General features: G+C 41.2%; 1 protein-coding gene and 1 long non-coding RNA gene across 6 annotated transcripts in view; one reads left to right on the top strand and one right to left on the bottom strand.

Moving 5' to 3' along the window:
- Positions 1–6867, bottom strand: part of FOXP1 (forkhead box P1) — a 586984-nt gene that overhangs the window by 242298 nt on the left and 337819 nt on the right. Inside the window, exon 1 of one of the 5 annotated variants that reach the window (XM_047746922.1) lies at positions 2190–2207. The exons of the other annotated variants lie outside the window; for them this stretch is intronic. The gene's annotated coding sequence lies outside the window, so the exon portion shown is untranslated. Of the gene's footprint in view, positions 1–2189; positions 2208–6867 lie in introns of those variants that run through there. 5 annotated transcript variants of the gene reach the window in all.
- LOC125109820 (uncharacterized) lies at positions 839–5134 on the top strand. The gene is made up of 3 exons (XR_007130367.1): positions 839–1022; positions 3399–3518; positions 4910–5134. It is a non-coding gene; the product is annotated as an uncharacterized LOC125109820 (long non-coding RNA).

Genomic DNA, 6867 nt, shown 5'->3' with positions numbered 1-6867 from the left:
CTCTCTGCCTACTTGTGATCTCTATCTGTCAAATAAATAAAATCTTTAAAAAAAATAAAATAAATAAAATAAAATACTCTACGTCCTGTACTTCGCTTGGAAGGACTAGTCATTTTTGATTTCTGAAACTGAGAAACGAACGTATGCTATTAAATCATTTTACGCCATAGCGGGAGTAGGACTGTCCCAATCCCTGAAAATGTAAAGATAAACCATCAGTGAAAAACCCTACCAAAATCCATGGTCCACAGTTAATTTTCAGTTCAGCTGCAATGGAAAAAGGTACAGAGCCGGATGTTTAATTTTCCCTGAAACGCATGACTCACAACAGTTAGAGGAACAGGGTGGTAATAAAATAATGTTCCTAATAAAAACATGATTTCCCTTCTCTACCAGGCTTTCATTGTAAAGACAAGAGATTTTACATTTCCAGAGAAAAAGAAGTCCTGAATTCCAACAGCAAGGTTGTTCGGAGGAAATGTGCGTGTCTCGCGCTAACAGCCTGCCTTAGCAAACTTCCACGGTCTTTGGAAGTCATCAGTAGGTGCTGGTAAAACACCCACCCCTTCAAAGTTACAAATGTCTGTCTTTTTAGAATTTCGGCTACTGTTGGTCGTGTTTCCTTCCCTCCCCGCAGACAAGAGTTTGAGCGCTGTCATCATAGCCACTGTGGGCAAAAACTATGGAACTTGGAAGGAAGCTGCTCTAGGAAACAGAAGTACAAAGGAGAATAGCCACTCCCTGGCACATTCATCCAGACGAGCTCAAATAATTAAACAGCGACCAGAAAGGAGTTTGCCAATCCTGGGCTAGGCTGTTTGCTTTGCTACACGGAAGCCTCTGCAGCTCAGGGTATGACTGGGCCAGAGGTTCTAGGGAGCTGAATTAAAATGCATTTTTTACAGAACACAACAGAGTTTAAGTTGGAGAATTAACAAGGCCTGCCAAACCCGAATCATTGGAACATTCAAACAACTGAACTGTCATACAGAGACCCGTAGAATAAAGTGACCGACAACCAGGTCAGAATATTTTTTTTTTCCCATTTCCATATATTATAGAGTTTCATATATATGGGGCCAGGTTCCTAACATCAATTAGTGGTTGCCGTGCATGATGACACACTTCATGTACCTCGGGCTTTTGCCTCCAGCCTCGAACCGCTCTAGTGGCCAAAGCGAACAATATGTTCAGAGCATCATGGCAGCTCGGTGAATGCAGGTTCTCAGCAGTCTGCGCTGGCACGTCTCCATTGTGTCCAAGGGACAATTATTTAATTTTATCCTTCAAAAACTTCGGTATGCATACATGTATCCCACCCCCGCCCCCCACCGAAAGTTGCCCTTACAGACAGATTAACCGGCTTTTCTCTTGATATAAAAGACCACAATTTGTTGAAGGTCATGACCCCCACTTCTGCCCTCACCCCAGTCTGTATTTCATCCTTGTAATTTACAGCAAATGCTAGCAGGCCCTGCCCAGTATTGAAACACAACACAAATTCAGAAACAGCAACAAACAATAATTTAAAAAAAAAAAACAAAAAACAAAGATGATGTAAGCTGTTTTCTCTGCTGTTTGCAAAACATGACAAAGGACAGGCTAATGTTTGGTCTTATCTACTGTGACTCCGGGTGACCAAGGGACAAGAGCCACACACATCAAACTGAAGAGACACAATGTCTCCTTTCCTTAATTAGAAAGGATACAATGCATAAAACTCATTTTAAAATGAGACAGGTGAGGGCGCCTGGGTGGCTCAGTGGGTTAAGCCGCTGCCTTCGGCTCAGGTCATGATCTCAGGGTTCTGGGATCGAGTCCCACATCGGGCTCTCTGCTCAGCAAGAAGCCTGCTTCCCTCTCTCTCTGCCTGCCTCTCCGTCTACTTGTGATCTCTCTCTGTCAAATAAATAAATAAAATCTTAAAAAAAAAAATGAGACAGGTGAGAATACCAGGTAAGAATTAAAACACGAGCTTGTAAAAACATATCACATATATTCACTATATGGTCTCTTCCCACTTAGGATGTCTCCGTACATATCACAGAGAATCGATTCACAATACATTAAACTCAGTTAATCTTCCCTTTTCAAACTTGAGCGAGTACCCCCATCACACAGAATCATAGGGAGCCCACACAACAACACAGAATACACACACACAATAACATAAATTCCAAGGGTTGTACCTTTTGAAGGTGACTGCCTTGTTCATAGCACTAGACTTTTTCTCCTACACCTCCTAAGTCCTTGTTTGCTCCACAAAGAGTTTTCTAGCCATCTGATGTTCTATTGCTAAGCTAGTGGCCTTTCAGGAGAGCTCTCTCCCTTCTGAAAAAAGCAAACAACTGCATAGATATCATTACACTAAGGAAATCTCTTAGAAAAACCAAACAACTTGCTAATCTCTCCAGCCCCTTCATCCAAGCAAAAGATAAGAAAAGCAAACCTAAGTCTGTTTCAACCACATTCCAGGGACAAGTTCCCCTTTTTCTTTCTTTATCAAAATTCTAGTATTTAAGTTTTTGTTGGTTTTTTTTTTTAACGTGTGTGTGCGTTTTAAACAGACCTTGCAGGATAAACTGCTGCTCGCACCCCGCAAACAAAGCAATATTTGTTTAATAAGGATGGCTGCCATGGGTACAGTAAACAAGGGGCCCAGCATTTGTGTTTATGAACAAACACATCATCTTACAAGAGCAATTTAACATTAACCAGGTGGAATAATCAACAGATTTCATAGGTGACACCAGGGGCAGGACTAGTGTAAACAGGGGTAGGGAGGAGAAAGGGGCCACTCTTCGGGAATCAAGGTCGAGGTAAATGCATTACAGAGTAAACAGCTGCAAAGAAGGCAAGATAAACAAACAGTCATTCTTCTGACATTTAGAGAGGCAGAAAGGTTGTATGTAACACAGATCAGCTGCTGACCACCATGAAATCAAACCGGTTGGAGACCAGGCCTGGTTGTTTGCACAATGCCATGTTTGCTTATAAACAACAATTTGCTGTTACCAACCTCGCATTACTCATCATTGGATAAGCCAGAGCAGATCAAGTGAAATCCGGTTAACTCTTCACTGACAATGTTACTCGGAAATAATAATAATAATAGTAGTAGTAATAATAATAAAGCGATGGCCCCCTTTAAGAAAGAAGAGGTCACCCCCAGAGGAAGCAAACAGAGCTCAGTCAATGCCTTTTTACTTCCTGCTTTGTAGATAAAAATAAAGCATCCACATGGTTTAAACTACTAAGGATTGGATCTGGTCACAGCTTTAAAAGACTGGAATGTTTTTATGCTTGAGTAACTCTACATGCATTTCCTGGGCTCTTCCTCTTTCATCAATGAAATATATGGGTCAAACATCGACTGGGATCTTAAATGTTTTTCCTAGAGGGAGAGCTCTCATGTTCCTCCTCGAGCAGTTTCTTGTTCCAAGATACCTTTAAGTACACTGGGTCCACACACAGATAGATACGTTTCTCAAGGATGCTACAAAAATCCAACCATCCGGGTATGATTTTTGCCCTTAAAAAACAAGATATAAATAAATTAATCAGGTATGCTACACAGAGCCGCTCGGGACTTCAGTACGTTGGCTTATCAAAGAAATCTGAGGTCTTCGAAGAGGGAATAAGTCAATGTCTCCACTAACAGAAGGGTTATAAAGAAATGTTTCATCTTCAAAAATTCGCTTCATGTAAAGAACGGGTACAACAGCTTGCTGTATATTATAAGGAAGCTACCATGCTTTATCGGAGAGACTATATTTAGGTGTACAACTGACAATTAAAGCAGTTTTTTAACCCATTTCTCAGATTGTTTAATATTACTAAATTCTTATAACTGTGATACGTGCAAATGACATCTCTCCATTACTTAATATTTAATAAGCAAAACACGGTGAAAACCAGTTTGGTATTTCTATCTTACATTTTTTTCAGTTAATTAATTTTTTAAAATTCTGTATTTAGAAAAATACAGTACAGTACAGTAAAGCATTGCTGGAGAACCGAAGCAAAATTTGAAAATGAGAAAATGAAATTTAAAAAAACAAAAAAAACCACAACTAAAGATACACTGCAGACGACTGTGGCAATTACTTCAGTAACCTTCGGATTACTGGAATTTCCATCTCTGTCTAACAATCTAACAAAATTTCAGGGGTCCCCTCTCGCACCCCTGATACGCAGCCCAATTCCACTTTAAAATTCTTAACCTTCTCTAGCTGCTCTCGCTCCCGCAGCCTCCTTCTACATCTAATCTTTGTTCTGCCACCGGAATGTCCCAGTCACAAAGTAACGAGAGAGCCTTTTCTTTTGTGTTTTTGTTTTGTTGTGCTGTGGTTTGTTTCCCAAGTCCCTCTCTGCCCACAGTCTCCTTTCCCCAAACCAACGCGGCCTCTAAAACCTCAACAAAGATTGGAGAAGAAATGTCCAATGAGTGCTCCGAGCCCTAGCAGGAGAAATTTTCTCAGGCTCATGGACCTGTAAGCACCGTAAGGACAGGAAGAAGGGACCGTGGGACCTCTCTCCCTTTTATGCCCTAGAAAACCCTCAGGGCCTCGAGCTGTTCCCCTGGCCTGGAGAAGGCAACCCAGCCTTGCTCCTCCCACAATGACGGACGATGCAGACCCGGCTGCCAGAACCGCTAACACTGAGGCTCTTCCTCCAGTGCTCTGGGAACCCAAGGTTCTCAAATTCCACGCGGCCGAGATGAACAGGAGACAAAGAGAAGCAGAGTGCCTTATCTGACGCTCCAGGCAAACTCCAGAGAGAAAGAAATGAAGTAAAAGCAGAATGTTGGGCCCCGCTGTCCTTACTCCCCATCTTCCTTACCCCCTATCCGCCCTTCCAGTCTTTTCCGGGAACTCTCCTGACTTTCATCTGTATTTTCTCTTCCTAGAGCCTAGATGAACTGGAGTGCCAGAGAAGGTTCATAAAGAGAGTTTACAATTCTAAAAGGTAATCCAAAGAGCTCAAACCATTTCCCTCAATCAAGCCCAATCGTAAATAAGTCACGGAGTTTTGAAAGTCAAGCTAAACCTAGGCACATGACCTTACCCCAAGTGAGGATGTGTTATATTCAAAAATGGTTCTACTGATTCTTACCAAGAACAAGATAAATGATGTGCCTTTCTCCTCTGCCTCAGTTGAGGTGGTAAATACACTAATCCACGTTCAATTTCATATGCATGGACCCAGGTTGCTTATGTTGTTCCCCAAAGACCCCATGTTATAAGCCTTATTTGCAAAATAAAATAACTATAAGTGAATAAAAGAAAATAATTATAAAAGAATCCATTTACTAAGAAGTCTTTTAAATAACCAGTGTGATCAACTCTTTCAAAAACTGAAAACATTCCCAAGGAAGCTCTGGGTGGACCCAAGTGTGGCAAGGACTGATTTGTTCCTGCCACGTATCTTCTCTGGGATGAAAATCTCACAAGCTCAGAGATTCTCAGAGTGGTCACGGCACCTGAGTGGACACTCGAGCCAGCTTCCAAGGCTCAAACATTCATTTCGACTATCATGTTCATGATTTCTGCCATCTCCCACTATACCTTCACCAATGCTATTTTAAAAATATATTCACTTTTGACAAACATATAAACCTATTGCAGAGGAAACTTTGTATCATTTCGTCAAATGGAAAGCCAGTGTGTATCCCTTTATAGAAGAGAAAGACTTTATAATAAATGTAATACAACCCAACCAATGTTATTAAATTCCAGCTAGATCCTGCTGTCCACAAAGGCTCTGAGCGGGAGCCATGTTCTTTCTTTGTTAAATAATGAGCTTACAACTGGAAGAGAGAGATTAAAGACATACTAGTACCAAATGGAAACTTTCTCCTTGGCTTTATCGGAAGGATTAAAACCGACTGAAAATGGAATTGCTTCAACATCAAATCGCAATAATGAGAACTGGTGAATGATTTATGAACCACCTAAAAATCCTCTTCCAACACACCAGTGAGTGGTACGAGCTTCCGTACTGGGGAACTGGGCACGAGGAGACTTTAAGAAACCTCTCTGCGGACTAGGTTGTATCCCTGACTCCAGAGCACGGCACTCCTAATGGTGACAGCCTACTGTGTACACACATGCCAGTAGAGAAATAAATAATCAACAGACTAGACTCTCTATTCTTGGCCCCCAAAGCAAGAGGGCTCCTGTGCCATGGGTTTTTAAGCCTGCAGAAGACAGCAGAAAAATCAGACTGGCAGCTCCAACATCAGCCTCCCTCCCAGGCCTGCCTTTGCCCACACCATCAAGGACCAGCTCCGCGGCCGCTTACATAAGCTGCCTTTCTACAACCTAAGTTCAGAGTTTACTCAGTTACCAACGAACTACTATAGGATAAATACTGGAAGCATATCATTCAAATGCTTTATTGGTCAAAAAGATGGATGCTTTTATTAGTCCAACCTTTTTTGTAATGGAGTGCCACTGATGACCCAGCATTAGCCTCATTCCCTGCTATTAATCACACTTCTAAGAGCTCATTTTGCCTTAAAATCTTAAGAAATTGCTATAATTTAAAGACATGGTGTCTACATAATGGGAAATGCCTCATAATTGTATCATTTCACAAAATGCAGTATTTTTTATGGGAACAATGACCATGATGCTAAGGTATTGCAAAATGGGAATCATTTATATATATAAAAGAAAAGTGAGATGTAAGCTGTCTTTGTATTTGTGGCTTCCCACATCTGTACACTTTAATCATTACCTTTGGGAGGCTGATTAATCGAAAAGCACAGGCATATACACCATTTACGGAGTTAAAAGCAAAATAACATCCCCAAACAAATGAAAAATATCAATGAAAGGGAGAAAACCTAATGTACAAAGATAG

The sequence above is a fragment of the Lutra lutra genome, chromosome 1, assembly GCF_902655055.1.
Source record: "Lutra lutra chromosome 1, mLutLut1.2, whole genome shotgun sequence".
Taxonomy (NCBI): Eukaryota; Metazoa; Chordata; class Mammalia; order Carnivora; family Mustelidae; genus Lutra; species Lutra lutra.
This window is presented reverse-complemented; position numbering and strand designations above follow the sequence as displayed.